This window comes from Rattus norvegicus, chromosome 15, assembly GCF_021556685.1.
Source record: "Rattus norvegicus strain SHRSP/BbbUtx chromosome 15, alternate assembly SHRSP_T2T, whole genome shotgun sequence".
NCBI classification, from domain to species: domain Eukaryota; kingdom Metazoa; phylum Chordata; class Mammalia; order Rodentia; family Muridae; genus Rattus; species Rattus norvegicus.
Window position 1 is genome coordinate 37,867,755 of NC_141548.1, and position 19,575 is coordinate 37,887,329.

The 19,575-nt window shown below is 44.5% G+C and overlaps 1 protein-coding gene across 4 annotated transcripts in view; it reads right to left on the reverse strand.

The window, feature by feature from the left end:
- Positions 1-19,575, reverse strand: part of Atp8a2 (ATPase phospholipid transporting 8A2) — a 528,141-nt gene that overhangs the window by 447,699 nt on the left and 60,867 nt on the right. Inside the window, exon 4 of one of the 4 annotated variants that reach the window (XM_087586608.1) lies at positions 311-395. The exons of the other annotated variants lie outside the window; for them this stretch is intronic. The gene's annotated coding sequence lies outside the window, so the exon portion shown is untranslated. The remainder of the gene's footprint in view (positions 1-310; positions 396-19,575) is intronic. 4 annotated transcript variants of the gene reach the window in all.

Consider the following 19,575-nt stretch of genomic DNA (forward strand, 5'->3'; position numbering starts at 1 on the left):
GCTCAGAGGAGAAGGGGAGAGGGGAGGGAAGAATGTAGAAAAGGTTGACTGGGGATGGGGGAGGTGAGTGGGGTGTAAAGTGAATGAGTGAAAAATAAAATTGAATAAAAAAACAGATTAAGGTGCTGCAAAGGACTTTCTGAATGGGACACTCCATTTGTCACTAATTAAGGCCAACAATTAATGAGCCAATTTAAAAGATAACTACAGATATGAACAAAGATGAAAAAGAAATATCTAAAAAGAGGTTCGATATCCTTAAGAATTAAAATAAAATGTGAATTAAAACGACTTCCAGAGTTCATCTTACCCGAGTCAGGATGGCCAAGATCAAGAAAACAACCCAACCAGTCACAAATGTGGGCAAGGACATGGGGAAGGGACACACTTCGTCTCTGTTAGGAGGAAAGCAAATTGGTCAGACTTTATGAGAATCCATAGAGAGAATTCTTGAAAAGTTAAAAGTAGATCTACGGTTATGTCCCAGTGTGCTGGCTAGACTTAAAACTAGGCACAAATTAGCCACCTGAGTGGAGAGAAACTCAACTGAGAAAAACAGCTCCATAAGCTCTCACTGCGGGCAACTCTATGGGGCATTTTGAAATTAGTGATTGATGGGGAAGGACCCAATCCATCGTGGTGAGGCCAGCCCTGGGCTGGTGGTGGTCCTGGGTTCTGTGAGAAAGCATGCTGAGGTGCAGCCCTCCACAGCCTCGACATCAGCTCCTGCCTCCACGTTCCCACCCTGTTTGAGATCATGCCCTGACATCTCTCAATGATGAACAGTGATATAAAAGTATAAGGGGGAATAAACCCTTTCCTCTCCTAGTGTTCCATGGTGCTCCTTGACAATAAGAGAGACCCTCTAAGGCCTCAGCTATACGGTGCCTGGGAATGTGCCCGAGGGATTCCATGTCCTGCCTAGCTACTTGCTCTGCCGTGTTCATTACCACTCTAGTCATAAGAGCTAGGAAATGGAAATAATTTAAATTTCATTCGACAAATAAATGGATAGTGAAAAATATATACGTATATAATGATGAAGTTATATCCAGCTTTAAAGAAAAAGGAAATCATGAAATTTGCAAGTAAATGGATAGAACTAGAAAACATTATATTGAGTGAGGTAACCCAGAAAGACAATATCTCATGTTCTCTCTTACTTGTGGCTCCCATCATTGGTTGTGAGTATATAACCTGGAGTAACCGCAGAAACCAGGAAAGTAGAAAGGGACCATGGGGGAGGGGCTCTTGAGATGAGAAAGGAAGAAATAGGGAAAACAAAAGGAGACTCTAACTGGGGAAGGGAGCAGAGGGTAATACTAGAGAACAAAGGGATAGGACTAAATGGCATTAAGGATGTTTGGGAAGCCATAGGGAAACTTTATTTCATGCCTATTTAAAAATACATATATAATATGTATAAGTACATATACATTGATGATCAGGGTGATGATCAGGATGAAGTCAAGTCACCAGGGTGATAATGTCCTCCCTAAAAGACATAGACTATCTAACAAAACCTCAGTGCCAGGCATTGAAACTTCCCTTGGTGACATTGGTTCAGAGGACTCAAGAGAGCCATCACAATGTAGACTGTTATGTAACCTGCATATAAGAGACTTTCCCACACTCTCCTGCTGCGTGAGCCCTCTCCCTGTAGAGCTTTGTTTACTCCCGAGAGGATTGCCTCCCCACGCTGAGGAATGCCCCAGGCAAGGTGTTTCCTCCTCCCCTCCCCTTCAGCCACCCAGCTAAGCACACTAAAGCACATTGCATAAGCAACCTATTGGTCCATGAGAACTGCTATATAATGACCATACCTGATTATCTGTATGGTGTTCATTGTTTCTCTGCCTCTGTTTTGAACCCTGAACTATCATAAAAGCTTCAGAAAACTCAATAAAGGGCTCCTGAGCTTATTCGCCTGGAGTTCCCTAACGCTGTTGAATCTTGAATTTAACTTAATTCCTTAGCACGAGCCACTGGAAGACTCTGGTGCGGTTGCCCTCGGCTTCTCCTAGGACTGGAAGGTACAGCTCTATTATTGCAGACACTCACATACTTCACTTACAAGGCTTTGAGCAACTGATCTGGAATTGACCAAGAACCTCCTCTCTCAGGACTAACTCTCATAGCATCAGGTGGTGTTATGCAACTTGCCAATGACTGGACAATTCCTACACAGTTATAAAACCTATGGTCCACAAGAATGACCAGTCCGTCAAGATATCCTCAAGGTGCATCTTGGAGATAAACAACAGCTGTATGATTAGAATTAAGGCCCCCTCAATAAGAGGAAATTCATGGCTGGTACTGTAAATCTCGCCAAGCATCAGTGGCTGGAAAGGTCGTGGGCCCTAGAGGAGATCCTACTACTTTCCTAAATCAGGATAACTGCTAACTCCATTCTAAAACCTCATCCTTATCCACAGATAAGTGTAGTTCTCGCTAGTCATTAAAGAAACTTCTTTATGTAGCAGATGGAGACCACTACAGAAATCCACAATGGATCAAAATGCAGAGCTCAGCAGACTGCCGTGTTCAAGGCAACTGACACATGTACCTTATAACTGCTATCCTACACCAAAGGTTCAGGGAACATCACTGAAGAGGGAACGGAAAGATTGTAAAAGCCAAAGGACCAGGAAGTCAGGAAGATTTTAGAGTAAGAGAGACTACCGGAGTTAAAGACTTAGTTCATAATGATAAACGGGTCAGTTTCCCAAGAGGAATGAACAACCCTTAGTGCTTTTGTTTGTTTCTTTGGTTTTGCCAATTTAACACTCACTAGAGTTATCTGAGAAGAGGGTACCACGTGTGATAAGATGCCTTTGTAAGACTGACCTGTGGGCTAGCCTGTGAGATGTTTTTTTGATTAGTGATTGATGTGGGAGGGCATAGCCCACTGTGGGCGGTGCCAGCCCTATGCAGGTAACTCCCGGGTTGACTAAGAAAATGAACCGAGCAAGGTGGTAAGCGGGATTCCTTCTTCAGTTGCTGCCTCCGTGGTCCTGCCTTGAGTTCCTGTCCTGCTTTCCCTGCTTTTATAAGCCAAATAAACCATTTCCTCCTCAAGTTGCTTTTGGTTATGGTGCTTATCACAACGATAGAAACACATAATTTGGCATCTATTAACAAATATGGGAGGAAAGGAATCTGTCCACGTGGGGAAGTAGACCGAGACACAGCTGCACACCAGCCGGTCCTGCACTTCTTCCAAAGCCAGCAACACCACACAGTACCTTTACACCAAGGACACCTGTAGGACACTGTCCAACACAGGAGGGGCACACTGCCTGGCAAGGCAGTCCTCCACCAGTACCGTCCCCTACCATCTCTTCCTGGAAAACACTGAGAGGTTGCAAGGAATTCTCTGCTCCAGCTGGAAAGAGATCAACAGCTCTTTGAAAAAATGCACAGACATTCGAAAATCAAGGAACATTCAGAGGGAATGCAGGGAGCAATTATGGACCGAACGTAAATAAATGCCAAAAATTATGTGCTTAAATATAGACGTGTATAGCTTAAATATTTATATTAGAAGAGTAGATGCACATGCCATACATCGCACACACAATTAAAACCACCAAGTGGAGTAAACGGAAGGATACACAGAGGGGAAACCAGTCAAATAGGAAACGGTCAAACACAAACTTCTGAAGTCACAATTGATTCTGTGAAAAGATTCTCATTTTGTCTACAGATTTGATTTACAGGAATCGTAAGGAATTTTCTTACAACTGTCCATAAATGAGAAACATAAGAAATTATTTTATTATTATGAGGGAACACTTTTTTTAGATCCAATAGATAAGATATAATTGCCTACTTAAACATACAAAGCCCGGTACCATCCATCCCCTAGGAACACTAATAACAACCTGTAAATACACAGAGCAGAATCTTAACATCACCTGCCATGGCTTCTCACATGAGGGAGCACTTTAATTATACTGATCTACAGGAAGCCTGTTTAATTATAAATGAGTAAAACCAAGTAAAACTAAAAAAAAAAAAAAGGTTAACCCCCTCCCCAGTGCAGCCAAATTTTAGCCAACCTAAAAACTAAAAATCTGTCAGAAAAAAAGAGGGGGGGCTTCAGTTTCCCTGAATAATATCCCCACAACCCTGACCTGGTCATTACACATGATATACTTGACCTGAAATGTCACACGTACCATAAATACATACAATTCATATACATCACCTTTACAGAAAGAGGTGGAGGGCCTCTAAAATATCCTATTAAAACACCTCTTAATCAGCAGCTAGGAGAAATGACGTAATAAACTGAGTTATGCTAAAAGTGTTTATTCGTCAAAACCTAAGTCTTTACTGTATTTAAACAGGAGGGGAAATGTGAATTAGAAAAAAAAAGTTCAAGTTTTACTTGACTCATTTCATCTGGAAAGCAATTTGAAATGAGCATTTGACATGTGAATAATTACTTGGGAACTTCCTAGCCTCCCTGCTGTTCTCTAGAATTAGGTGGAGAAAATAAAAATCGTATCAATCTCTACACCTCCCCCCCACACAGCATAGAACAATCTCCTCACCCTTTTCTGCTTAGCCGGAAAAAAAATAGTGTTCAGCTCTAGTCAGACAGATTTGTTTTAGATAAATTTTGAATTTATAATGTCCTTCCCATAATAAATATTTCACTCAGTGAGAAACATCATAAAAATACCCGGTGATTCAATACCGCAGTCTCCTTGGAAGATGAGGTGAGGCTAGCAAAGTGATTGTGTTCCTGCAGAATAAAGCCAACTTGTGAGCCCCAACGAGAGCCATTTTACCCTGACCAGTTACAAGAGTAGCAAATTCACTAGTTCAGCACGACTGTCGGCTGCAACGCTCTTGCTGAGGGCCGGGCAGCAGTTGAGAAACTAACACAGAACTGTATTCCGCCCTCCTTCCCCTTGGAGATGAAATTCTCTACTGAGTCACAAATGTTGTAAGAGGTGGGCACTGTCCATTCTGTAGTAGCCTAGCTGGCTTTCCTGTGAGTGAGGCACTGTCAGGAGAAGAGGTTGGCATCCTGGACCCATGGAGAAGAGGGCCATTCAGTGACAATGGCAGCCAGTATGGATGGCTGCCCAAGCACAGGGCTACCAGCAGCAACACTACCTTGGGATTCTTGAGACTCAATGGGCTCTAGAGAATCTGAGAGGGGAGAGGAGAGAATGAAGGAAAGGGAGAGGGAGGGACGGAGGGATGGAGGGACAGAGAGACTGAGGGTGCAAGGAGAACATTCAATCCCACAGACACCTATTACCTTTACTCTATATCCCATCATCTTACAACTTGATCAGCTGCTCCAAGTCCCACTGAATAACAGAGCGGTGGGTCTATCAAGGGAAGCTTAACCTTGCTCTTCACCCTGCCCACCTCATACCCTACTGACTGGCCACAAGGAGCCTGCCTCCAGCATCCCACACTTTTGGTCCATAGGGTTTCTTGAGCTTCCACTGACTGACCAAGCACTACTGCCTCCTCTACCCCACCACTGCTCTCTGTACCCATCCATTCTCTACAGGAATCCCATGTGTTGTTTGAGAGTAGGGAGTCCCCCTCCCTCCTTTCTCAGTAGCCTCTTTAAATTTTAAATCGTTTTTTCCTTCTGTAGTCTCTGATTAAGTAGTAGACGAGGGGTTTTATGCCAGTACATGAGGACGGAGATTCTGGCTAAAATGTTTTTAAAAAATCAATACGTGACTAAAGTCAGCACGCCTCAACTTAGTCAATAAAACCAGGTCCACTTTGAGCTAGGAATAGTACGTGCACTCGGGACAGAGATGCTGGGGTTAAGAAGACATGGACAAAGAGTGCCAAGTGCACACTATCAGGAGCTGTGTGCCCAGCCTCACATGAGCACACAGGATGGCAAGTTAAAGGGTAGCACGGCCAAGCAGGGCAATGCCCATGGTGGGGAAATGACTAGGCCCCAATTTTAAGAACAACAAATAACTCTCAGGGCCACAAAACAGCCTTCTGGGTGAAAGAAACAACATATTAAAGCCTGCCAAGACAAGACTAAATGTTCAGTGTCACATTCTGGAGGGTGAGAAGAAACAAGGTGTGTACTGTGTTCTGAGGAGAGGTGAGCTTGAGGGACAGAGCCAGGCTGAGGGACTCAGCATCCCTGGGGAGCATCTAAAGCACTCCGACTGTGACACTGACAAAATACCATGACAGGAAGCACAAGCAAGAGACAGCAGCAGCACTAACCACAGAACACCAGGGCAGTGGGGGTAAGGAGGTGCTAAGAGCTCTCTTCTTTGGACATCTCTAGTCTGTGGATGCCTTTAAGGGAAGGTGTGAGTTTGGACATTTGTGTAGATGTTAAAGGTAGATCTGGGCTGGTCAATATGCAACCCATTATGTAATGATGTGTTAAGTGTGTGTGAACCTGGCCAGCCCAAGGAAAGCTGAGGTAGCATGATATGGCTTAGTCAGTGTAATGCTTTAAATGTTCAGAACAGAAAGAATGTTATGGTTTGGCCATGAGATGGTCTGAACAGGCTTGTGTGTTTGAACACGTGGTCCTCAGCTGGTGGGAGTGTTTTGGAAGGACATGGATAGACCAGGATGAGAAGTGGAGCTGGGGACTGATCTTTAAAGGTACACCCTGGTGCCACATCAGGTCCCATTCTGTCAGTCACTGCAGTGTGACCAGGCACAGCTCCCATCTGCCTGTCTTCTCCTTAATGACAGACTAAACCCACTGAGATGACAAACCAAAGTAAACGTCTCTTCAGGAATACTTCTGAGGGGCATTGGGTCACAGCCATGGGAAACCTGGCAGAGGGGTGTGAGGTTTTATCTTCCGAAGCTGAGACAAACTCAAAGGAAAGGGGGGGGGGGTAAAGATGAGAGAGGAAGAGTGAGCAGACAAAAGAAAAGCATTGCAGCCTGACACAAACAGCAAACACACACACTTGAAAATCAAGCAAGAGGACGCACAGACAGCAGAAGAAAGGAAAGTAACAGCCACTGGTCGCCAAGAACTAGGTCTTTCTGTACACTTGAGAGTAACAAAGGAGAAGGAAATAAAGATTGCTTCAGAAAACAGAGAGCCCTTCACACTCGATCCTTCAAGATGGCCTCAGAACAGATTGTCCCTTGGACAATGCACGAAAAGAAAACACAGCTTCTGAGGGAGCGGGGTTTTAAAGCAGCTCCCTGCAGGCCCTGGTAAGAGCTCCATCTGGTCCAGCAGTGCACACCTGCAGTACCTGCAGTTCTAACGCTTGTGAGTCTGAGGCAGGAGGATAGCAAGTCCTTCCCACACAGAACATGCCTGTCATCTCTCACGTGCGATAAAGCCATCTCTGACTTGGACACTTGAGGGGGTTGGTGCTATTTTCCTGTTGTGAGGGAGATACAGGCGCAGGCACACTCAGAGCAGTCGTGCGCTTCTTCCAGTGTCAGGTATTGAGTGTGGAGCTTGAAGGCTCTTTGGCTTCCCTGGCTGACACGACTGTCTCTTAAGAGAGAGTTTCTTGCACTGGAAAGCATTGAGGGACAAGGAAGTGCCTATTTCTTTTCCTAAAACACTTTTCGTGTCAAAATCAATGTAATTTTACACCTGAACTTAACGTTAGTCATAATTGTTAGAGCAGAAAATTCTCCATTTTCATTTGTTATAGATGATACTGTATGCAGTGTTACAGCAAGAAAATGTCAATGTGTTTCACAGTTATTAGGATCCTGTTAAAGTGTGAAAAGTGAACTTAGCGCATTACATTTGGCCAGGAGTTCTTGAATAGCACCAAAGGCACGGATAATAAGAAAAAAGTCAGGCAACTTGGGCTTGGTTAAAATTGAAAAGGGGTTGTGTAGCAAGAGACTGTCATCTAGAGAATAGTGAAACATTTACTGCAAACCAAATATCTGACAAGGGATGAGTATCCAAAATAGAGAGAGAATTTATGACTTCAACAGTAGGAAAATCCAACCAGAACCAAACGTGGGCAACGATGTAAAGCGGCCATTCTCCAACAACGAAAAAATAATAATAATAACCAGAAGGAAGAGACACTCGGATTGTAATTCACCAGCAAGATGCAAATCAAAACTAAGGTGAGAGTCCACCTCACACCCACCAGGATAAGCAGATTAAAACTGAAAAGAACAAGAGTTGTCGAAGAGGGACTTGTTGGTAGAAATATAAAATGTATCCCTTTTAAAGGCAGTTTTATCGTGGTTCTTCAAAAATGAACAGTAGGACTGTCATCCGAGCTGACAGTTCCCCTTTTAGTAAATGCCCCAAATCACCGACAGCATGGTCATGGGGAGTTATTCCTAGGCCCATGTATTCACAACACCAGTATTCACAACAGCAAAAAATACAGAAACAATCCTAGTGGCCATACTGTAAATAACCCAAACGAGTTATGTATATGCAGTGGGTGATCACTCGGCCACTAAAGAGGAGGAAATCTTGGGCTAGGCTTCATCAGGAATGGAATTTAAGGGCTCTGTGCTTGATGATAAAAGCCAATTGAAGAAAAGTATGAGGTACTGAGGATAGTCAGACTTTCAAAGGTGGGGACCAGAGGCTGGGGAGAGAGGGGAATGCAGAGTTCGTGTTGAATGACACCATGCAACTGCAATTTTGCAAGCTAAAGGGAGGATGGATGCCATCGATGATTACACGATTGGTAAATTACTCAGTGCACGTACCTGCACATATACAAACAGTGCCGGCAGGCTGGAGAGGCAGCTCGGAGTTTAATGCAGGCAGATACTAGAGCAGTGACTGAGTTTGGTTCCAGCACCCACACAGTGCCTCACAACTATCTGTAACTCCAGTTCCAGAAACCCTCAGACCCTCTTCTAGCCTCTGAAGTAACAGGCCTGGACACATGCACTCGCGTGCGCGCGCGCACACACACACACACACACACACACACACACACACACGCACGCACGCAGACGAAACACTCATACACATAAAATAAAAATAGGTATATCTTTCAAAAGATTTTTAAGTGATAATGGTGATGTATTTTATGAGTATTTTACATAATTAAGAGATTAAGGAAAGAAACCAGGTTTAATCTAACAACTGAAAAAAAAGGTGTATGACTGTAAAGTAAGGCATTTTAGTGTTGGATAGTGTTTACTGGGGAAGTTTTCTTGTCTGTCCAATAATGCTGGCAAATGTGTCTAAGGGGACTACAATCTGTAACTTGACCGCAAACACTGAGTCCCAAGTTAAAGTGGACCAATAAATGAGTTGATTGGGCACAAGGAGACAGACAAGCAGGGGTTTGCTAATGGCCCATGGGGACTGTGAGTGGCTTCCTCGGAACATCGTCTCATCATCACGTAGACTCAGCATAAAGCACTGCCAGTTATCTATGCCCAGGATCCTGAGAATGCTGTTCTCCTCGTGTAATAAGGACTGACATACTCAGCTCAAATGCAATGCACACTGACAAACAGCCGGTTAGGTCTGTGCCCCGTTACAGTCCTCATGTTATCGTTGCCTCTTAAAGGAGGCTCAGGACCGAGGAAGCAATTCACCTTCTCAGGATGTTTCTATCCCAGCCTGTGGCACGCCACCGTTCCTAAGCCACTCGAACAAATGGAGTGCCTGAGGGTAATCAGCAGGATGTTACACCAAAAGAAACTGTCTCCGAACAAATCTAGGTAGAAAGAGAAGATCATTTTTCTTCCGGCAGCATTGAGGAGCAAGCCCCACACTTCATGCTCAGCCAACGGTTGCTGCTGAGCCCCAGGCAAAAGCCAGGTGAAAACAAGATAAACATAGTTCCCAGTAAGGAGCTATAATTCTAATTTGATGGCTGTCCTCTGGCGACCATTCAAGCAAACCAGCTACTTCAAGACCACAGCAAAAGCCAAGACACTTTCCAGGCAGAACTGATGGGTTTCTTACTCGTCACATAATGAAGCCTTGAAACTTTCCTCTACAGGACCTTAAATGATAATTCAAGGACTTCAACATATATAAAATACACACAGCTAACAATTACAGACAGAAAGCATTCCCTCCATAAACAAACACTGTTTCGCTTTGTCTTAAACTTCCAGCCTACGATCCACATTGAAAGGGTGTGACACTGAAAACCTGTTCCCCTCTATCATCTGCTCTAGCCCTGCTGTTTCTGCTATGGCCCTCTCTCCCTGGTGCCGGTAGAGGCGATGTCTGTTTAGAGGCTGTGGTGATGGCACCCGTTACCTATGGAGCAGCATCTTCTGCAACGGCAGACATGAGGCATGGTGCTTAGTCCTTCACACCGAGGTCTGAAAACAAAGACAGCAGAAGTGTGCTCGGTTCCTGCGTGTTTAGAGAGCTTAAGGCTGGCCCGGGATAATCTAGGAGGATTACACCATGGCTGCAACTGCCCTCTTCTAATGTACCTTGCTCTCCAGTGCAAGAAACAGGATGGGGGTGGGGCAGAGCGTTATACAGGATCAAAGGAGCAGCTTTTACATGTTCGTTGTAATTAAAGCAGGGTTTGCCCATGACTCTGGAATGACACACAAATCCAACGTGTAATGACCAGGCCAGGGTAACGAACGTCTTCCATGCTCCATAAGCATGGCATGTCTCCTGCGGGATTCTCTTAGCTCCCTCTTGTAGATACTATACGGCACACAAGAACCATGGAGTGGTGTCCCCCTGAAAGTTCTCCACCCTAGAGCTTATCCCTTTTGTCAACTTTGAAAAATTCTTCCTCCCTCCATCCCTCCCCCCTTCCTCCCTCCTCCCCCCCTCCTCTGTGTGTGTGCGTGTGTGTGTTGCCTGAGTATGTATCTATGTACCATGTGCACCCTCTGAGATCGGAAGAGGGTGTTGGATCCCCTGGGGCTGGAGTAACAGACAGTTGTGAGCCCTCGTGTGGGTGCTGTGTACCAGCGTCAAATAGTAAGGCCTGTGGGCTCTTCTGGGAGTGCTCTGCACAGACATAAATGTTAGAACAAGATTGCCCATTCCCTACCATTCTCTTAGGAAATGTGGTGGGTCGTTTTGTGGTTCCTCCCAACAGCATTGTTTTACTTCCCAAAGGCAGATTGCCTGTTCTGGATTCAGCATAACCTTGCATTTTGAGCACAACCTCTCTCTAATGGACACGAATTCTCCTGAAGGATCACCCCTCCAGGCTTTGACTGCTTGAAGGCTGTCAGCTAAATGCATTTTCCTCTTTAACCTCTGATGCTGGCTTCCTTTCCCTTGCTCCTGTTTTCTCTTATCCTCTATTTTCTACTTATTTTTGGTCACAACTTACTATGCCTTTTTGGCATGCAGAATACATAATTCTTCGAAAGGACTACAATTTGGTGGCTGTGGTGGTACATGCCTATAGCCTCAGCACTGGGGAGACTGAGGAGAGAGTCTTAAGCTCAAGGTCAGCCTGGGTTATAGAGTAAAACTCTGCACTTAGAGAGAAGACTACAGTTAAATAGTATCATGAAATAAATTAAAGTAAAGGAATTAAAAAACCAGTATTGCTGGATCCATTTGGCAACAATTCTGTCCAAAGCTGTAAAACAGAAATCTAATTTATCTCTTCTGGCTTTTGATTATTTATAGAAAACAGCCCCCACAGAAACGCTGTGTAAGTTGATGACACGTTTAAAATCCCCTCGCAATGAAAACAGCAGCATCCCCAGGCATGCGTACAAAGAATATTGCTTATCCTTCACTCACTTCTAAAATACACATGATTTACACATAGAGAAGGGCTAACCGGAATGCTTGTTTCATTTTCTGTTAAATCTTGTTTTCAATAAAACGACTTTCTCAATGCTGAATTAATCAACCGGGCTCAATTTACCACAGTGTTGACTTTGCATCTCTGGGACAAAATGTCAAGGGAACCATTTTTAAAAGAGATTAGTTCGCTATGGCCCGGAGGTTCCCTGCTATTGTCTGGGTGGGAGGAGCATGAGCAGAGGCTGCTCACCTTGAGCAATGGGGTAGTGGTAGGGGGAGTGGAAGGAGAATTCAGGGACAAGGGTTCCCTTTGGAGTCATCCTCCTGGTGAAGTTCTCCCTTCAACTAGGCTCCACCTCCTAAAAGCCATTAGTCAGCATCCTCAGAATGCAAAAACCTTAGAACAGCTCTGCCACCCGGGGACTACAGCATCGACAGTTGAGTGTCTTTTGTTTCTCAGAAGTAGAAATGAAGACCATTTATTAAGAAAGGGGAAAGTCGGGGCTGGGGATTTAGCTCAGTGGTAGAGCGCTTACCTAGGAAGCGCAAGGCCCTGGGTTCGGTCCCCAGCTCCGAAAAAAAGAACCAAAAAAAAAAAAAAAAAAAAAAAGAAAGGGGAAAGTCCTCACAGGAGTGAGTGTTGGCTAGTGGATGGGGAAGGCCAACACGGAAGTTAAAGGGATTTGTTTTATCCAAACTACAGCCCTCACCAGAGCACATGGCATGGCAGCACATACACTGGGCCTGTAGTGAAGAATTCTATAACATGTCTTAGCCAGGCTTGATAGCCCACACCGTAACCCCAGCCCTTGGGAGGCTGAGGCAGGAGAATCATCTTGAGCTCAAGACCAGCCTGGGCTACATAATAAAACCTATCTCAAAAGAGCAAGCAACCACATAAGCAAACGCCCAGCGCTCACTTGATCTCTAAAGCGTGCACACACTCCGCCTTCCCTGCCGTCCTTATGGCTTTGAGTAAAGCAGGAACGTACTTTAATGTATTTGCTTTAAAACCCCATCTGTAATGCCAGCCTTAATAAGAAGTGTAAAGTTCCCTAATCCTATTTGACAGTAAAGCTTCTACCTTCAAAAAAAATCTTTCGGAAATGCTAAACACATCCTCCAGAAATACCAGAAAAAGCTCTATTTCAGACAGCCATATTGATCTATGTACACCAATTTCCTGACTGCACCACACAGTCTCAAAGCTTTTGGCCACTGATGTCACAGGCCTTTGATGTGTTGAGAAGCCCCAGATTTCTCAGCATGGACCTGTGGCAGGAAGAAGCGAAATATATAAATATCTCCATTTTTTCTTTTACCACAGTTCAGGCAGCCAAGCAACATGGGAGTGTTGTTCACTATTCACCACCAAGTAACTGGGTCAGGGATGGTACGGGAGGTTACTGCCGAGTAAGTCACTGCAACTTCACCTGAGGCAAGTTTGAAATCTCCAGTGAGAAGGCCAAGTGACACGGTCTCAGCCCAATGAAAAGATTGCCAATAGCTTAGACTTCTCATTGAAGGCACAGGCGCGCACACAGGGCCTTCTATTTTCTAAGGATGCTGAAGTCTTCGTAAGAACAGTTTGCCTTATAGCTTAAGGTAAAATCAGGGGAAGAATAAGTAAGATAGTTTTTCAGTCGGAGTTTCTAAAATTAATAGTCTATATTTTCCTGATGCAAACCTTTTAAAGAGGAACAGAAACACCAATCAATATAATACCATCAGTGCACGTGGGGGGTGAAAACCGCAAGATCCATTATCTCTGCGAATATGGCTCTGAGGGAACAGAAAGTCCTACCCCACAAAAAAAAAAAAAAAAAAAAAAAAAAAAAAAAAAAAAAAAAAAAAAAAAACAAGGAGTTACCTACACCACCCATTCTGGACACTTCTACCATACTTTAAGTAAAGATGATTCCAGAAGAGATCTTTCTAACTCAGCACCAAGCATTTTACTGGAGCAATAGAACATGAACTAATACGTACCCAAGAGAACGGGAAGCATCAACCCCATTCATTTTGTCAATAATTCTCTTGTCACTCTTTATTGCTTTATTTCTGCATCTAAATTGCATACTTTGGAAGGCAAGAAGTACAAGCAAGCATCTTGCCTGTTTCAGCCAGCATCCACGAGTGCCATGCAAGACTACCTTCCTACAAAGACTCTTACTAAAAACAAGACTTTGAACGTACTGGCTTCCTCTCCCAGTAGGCAGAGCCCATGCCTAATGGTAGAATGAAAGGCTTCCTATGCCCAAAAGAGCCTGCAGCTCTGAGGCTTCCAGTATTTGCACTGCCGAGTACTGATGAATGCTTACCAGCGTCGAGCAGAGAAGCACAGAAGCCCAAGGCACCCGGCATGGAAGTGCCCACAGGTCCTAAGGAGCCCGACAGAGTTTAAAGCAGCTGTGAAGCCCTAAACTTCCATAATTCCCCAGGGATGAGATGGCATCCCATAGACTGATACAGGAGTCCTCCTTGCAGGAGAGTTGTTTGTGAGTGTAGAACCTATTCATATGCCCACCACACACACACACATACATACACACACACACACACACACACACACACACACACACACACACACATACACACTGGGTGGGGTTGGGGTAGGGGAGGGAGAGGGAGATTAAAATGGGTGGTTGTTTTATTTTTTGACATATCTAAGTTCAACCATAAAGAGAGAGTTGGAACATGTCTCAGTGGGAGAGCCCTTGCCTAGCTTGTGAAATCCCAGGGTTCCTTGCCCAGCTGTGCAAAAAGGCAAGCACCTTCAAACCTCAAACTTGAGATTACCACTGACCTTCTGCCTGTGAGGTGACTGGCTACAAGGTAAGTGTTAACTTCATGTACAAACTTCTCAATGATGGACTCCCAGCTGCCCTTCTTCTTCGGGGTTGTGTCCTCTGCCTACATCATGGCTGTTGATTGACCTCTGTCTGGACTACCTGGTAGCCCAACTTCAGGCTCTGGGCAGGACTCTCTGACTCCCCTGGGCTCTCCTGTCCTACCAGAAAATCCAACCATTGAACTGAATGCACCATTCCCCAGTTAAGCAAATAACGGTGTATGCAGCATATGAAGGCCTCTAAAGGAACCGGGGATCTGGCAGCTATGACTTAAGCTAATCATTTCTTGAACTATGCACACATTTGAAAGGGAAGATGTCTAAGAGAAACAAATGACTGACACATGAAGAATACCACCCTTCCACTTGGCCACCTAGCTGCCCCATTTTCCTCCTGGGGACTCACATTCACGGGACACAATAATTGTCCTTTATATATGGCAGCCCAGTGCGTTCTGTGGAGTGGCAGGGACAGCCAGCTGCCTACTGAAAATCTGCCCACTCCACAGCCTGGAGCTGTAACCTGGGAGTGTCTCCTGGCCGTTCTTGCGATGGGTTCTTGTGAAGGGAACAAACCAGAAAGGACTTGTCTACCCAGGTGGGTTGCAGCAGTGAAGCTCTTCTCTCCATTCCTCCCCCATGGAAGGAAAGAAATGTGGTAATTTTGGATGGACCTTTGGGTACCAAAGCCTGCTTGAAAGTGAGCTTCCAGGAGACCTTAAGTTACCTTGCTGAAAGGAAAGATCTGTGCTGAGTAACTGACCTCCTAAGAAACACACCACCACAAACCTAGTAAGTGTTACTCCACCCAACAGTGGTCAGAAATACACAAATTGTAACGATGAAAATATAGTTGCACCTTTAAATTGGAATGACTTAAGAATGAAAATAAATAATAAAGTTTGCAAAAAAAAAAGTAAAAATGTGTACTCTCAGAGATTGTCACAAAACTATGGAGGGCACATGCCTATAATTTTAGCACTTGAGAATCTGAGGCAGAAAAAAAAATCATGAGGTTATGGCTTTATAGTATAATATCTCCCTCACCTCCCTGCATTGGACCCATATGTCCTTTAGAAACAGAAATAAATATACAATAAAATCCAAAACTCAGTTCCACACTTTGGACTGTATCATACCAACACACGTTAAAACACAAAAACACGTATGACTTAAGTATCACTTAAAAAGTACAAATGTGGGAAATCCGAGTTCAGATCCCCAGAACCCACATTAGGCTGCACAGAGGGCTCACATCTGTAATCTCAGCACTCCCACAGAGAGATTAGAGGTAAAGACAAGAGAATCCCCAGAAGATGATGGGCCAGCTAGCCTGGTGTGCACAGCAGCAAACAACAGTTGGCCTGTCTCAAACCATGGGGAAAGCGAAGACTGGCACAAAAGGCTATTATCTGTCCTCAGACACACACATGCATGTGTAAAGATAATAAAACAAACTTTCAACACTACATCAATGCTTTTAAAATAACCCATCCTATAGGTTTACCAGGCAAATGCTTATGCCAAAATACATTACTGAAATCAATAAGGTGTGTCTTCAGAAAAGCCTCTGTATGCTTTAAATCCTTAAGGAATCTTTTGTGTGTGTACTCTCTGTTCATAACTACTCTGTCTGTTTAAGTAATACTGTAGTTAAATAACAAGCCTCTTAAAAAGGAGTAACGATGCCTGCTGTTACAAGGCCACCCTCCAAGAGGTGACAGCCAAAATAGCTCTAACTCAGTCTTGAACTTGAAAACGGAGCTGAGCTCACGTCCTTCCTTGTACATCGCCCAGTCTCAAGTAGTTCTCCACAGGAACAGAGAGTGGACTGGTGCAGCATTTCTTGCCTTCTCTAAAAACCAGAACCTGAAGCTTACATCACATTCATGGCTTTCTCATAATCGCTTTGTATTGTCATTTGTAAGTGGCGGGAGTAAGTAGGGCCAGGAGGGTGTAGAACAAGGATCGGTTCCAGGTGCTATATCATACGGAAAAATGGGTGTCACCTAAGAGGAGGAGAAAGGGGAGAAGGGAGGATGGGAGAGAGAAAGGAGGAGAGGAAGGAGGAAGGAAAGAGGAGGAAAAGGGGATAGGAGGAGGGATGGGAAAGGAGAAAGAGAGGAGGAAGAGGAGTAGTCTAACCAGCTATCCCCAAAAGGACCTTGAGTAAGATTCTGCCTCTTGGAGACCTGCTCAGTAACAAATGTCTGCACACACAAAGCACCCCGTGGCAACCCACAGAGACACTGCAGGCTCTTTGCTCGCTCACTTGTTTGGTCTCTGCCACAGTGAGAGAGAAGCCAGCGTCTGGCGCATGTAGGCAAGTACCTGCCACTGAGTTACTTGTCAGCCTCCAGCCATTATTATGTTATTTTCTCTGCAGTTCCATGCAGGTAAGATGCACTATTACTTGCATAGTTTGTAAGTTGCCACATAGTTACTTTAGTTTTGGAAGAACAGGGGAAAAGCACAAAGAATTCTAAAGATTCTTAGCCAGTAACATCACTTGTAATGTAACCAGGAGGGCCTGCATCCGTGTACAAAATCCCCAGCGTCCCTGCATGATAAGTTGGGTATGGTGGCCCATGATTGAAGAGGGGGAAAGAGGAGGCAAAGTCTACCTGGTGAATTGTAAACCTGTCTCAGAAAACAAGGGGACAGCTAAGGATTAAACTTTAGTCTCTATATACACACAAACACATACATAGGTATACACAGGGGGAGGTGGAGGGGTGTGTTCTCTGTCAATCCAGAGTATATCACATTTCACGGTAGGATTAAAAGTCCTGGAAACCGAATCTGAACTTGGAAAATGAAAGTAAAACGTAATCAAAACTAGGAGCTATCCTCGTGGATATACTTTTGTAGAGAATTTGTACAGAACTGTTTGTAGCCAGTTTATATCCTAAGTTACACGTGTCCTCTTGAGCTCCAGCTTCCTGAGAGAACGTGGCACTTTCAGGTCAGTGTGGAGTTGCACCTGCTCTGACACCCACTCCTCAACAGTGCCCCCCAAAGACTTCCCGAGACGACCTGGGACTACGGTTTTTAGAGCATTGATCTTTATAGATAAAACATTAAACTCACTTTGGTTATTACCACAAATTTTACGTTTGCAAGATCATGCCTGCAAGTGCATCCCTTTTGCCATGTGACAATCCTGGAGATGTCACATTCGTATAGAAATAATATTTAATATGATATCCAGAGAGACATAAACCCCTTCTCAGCCTTCTGCTGTTCCAGCCACAGGTATTCATGGTTCCCTCAGTTCATTTTTTTTCTGATCACACGTGGCTCAGCTGTACGAACTTCTTGTCTGTGTCAAAGCTCTTTTTCTTCAGATGGTTTGACACGTGGAAACGAATAAAGCTTTCCTGAGAGGGAGCTCCATGCAGTCCTCAACTCGGATTGCAAAATGATGCCCCAAACTGTATCTTCCAGGATACCCATGTGATTGTTTATCTAGAGACCTTCAGCTGAGCCTAGATCTCAGCAAACCACAAGACCAGCACGGGCAGTTAACATCGCGTAAGTGCACATGCCTTCTGAACTACACAGCCTGTCACAGTTCCTTGCTCCTTTCAAGATCGTCTTTACAGTTTCTTAGAAAATTTAGAGTTCCAGGACCTATGTATGCAGGGCACGTTTCCCTGGCACCTTATCCCAGGACACTCCCACCAGATTACAGCTTGCTCTATGCTCCATTACTACCACCCCATCTTCTAGTTCTAATCCAACATGCTCGTTAAATAAGAGATGTTTGAACTAAGTACCTTATCGTTGATGGCTGACCAAGAACTTGGCTGCTGCTGGCTCTCAAGCCCTGCTACCTGCTTGTCTATAACATGACAGATTTTAAAGTTTTTATTATGTTTTACATTTGTGCGTGCACACACACACATGCGCACATGTGGGTGCTTATGCTATGGCACATGTGGAAGTCAGAAGATTATCTTTTTTCTTTTTTTTTTTCTTTTTTTTCGGAGCTGGGGACCGAACTCAGGGCCTTGCGCTTGCTAGGCAAGCGCTCTACCACTGAGCTAAATCCCCAACCCTGTGGGGTTTTTTTAAATTAATTTATTTATTTCATGTATATGAGTACCCTGTACTCAGACACACCGGAAGAGGGCATCAGATCCGATTACAGATGGTTGTGAGACACCATGTGGTTGCTGGGAATTGAACTCAGGACCTCTGGAAGAGCAGTCAGTACTCTTAACCGCTGAGCAATCTCTCCAGCTCCAGAAGATTATTGAGTCCCAGGGATTGAGCTCAGGTAAGGCTTGACGGAAGATATGGTTTCCCACTGAGCCATCTCGCCATCCCTCTATCTGTTTCAATCCCGGCACTTCTGTCACCCAGAGCATAGCTTGCCTGACCAGGAGGGTTCACTGAGCGTTACTGCAACTCTCTGGTTCCTGGTTTGTGATCTTTACCTCCTGCTCCTTTACCTTCTCTCTGTGACAGAACACACAGCCAAAGGACCCTGGTAAGCTGTAGCACACCAGACGTAAGGCCACACTTGTGGATGACTTAGTAAGTGCCAAGTGCAGCATATTTTGTTTATACTTTAAAGGCCCAGGGAAGGAAACATTGTCAACTCTGAGCTTGCACAGCAGGGAGAATGAAAAGCTTAGACTGGATGAGGAAGTCTGCCTTCGGGCCTCTCAACCCCCCTGCTCTCTCATGGTGCAAAGAGATAAAGGAAAGGACTAAAATCAGCCGCCAGGATAAAGCACTTCAGCTGTTACTCAGTGATACAATGTTACAATGATAACGTGAGGTCGGAACACTATACACTGCATGCACAGAGGATGCTTCACCGTCCTCAAGCAAGCTTTTAAACTAGCAGATGGGATTCAAGCCATGCTACTCCCAAATGCAGTATCCTAACCTTGAGAAATCTTCTTTTCTTCTACAGCAAGAAGATCCTCATGAGAGAGATGCCTTTCCAACAGCCAGAAAAAAAAGAAACTCCCAAAGAATATGAGTCAACGACCCTGGCTAATTCAGCAAAGCCATTACCATC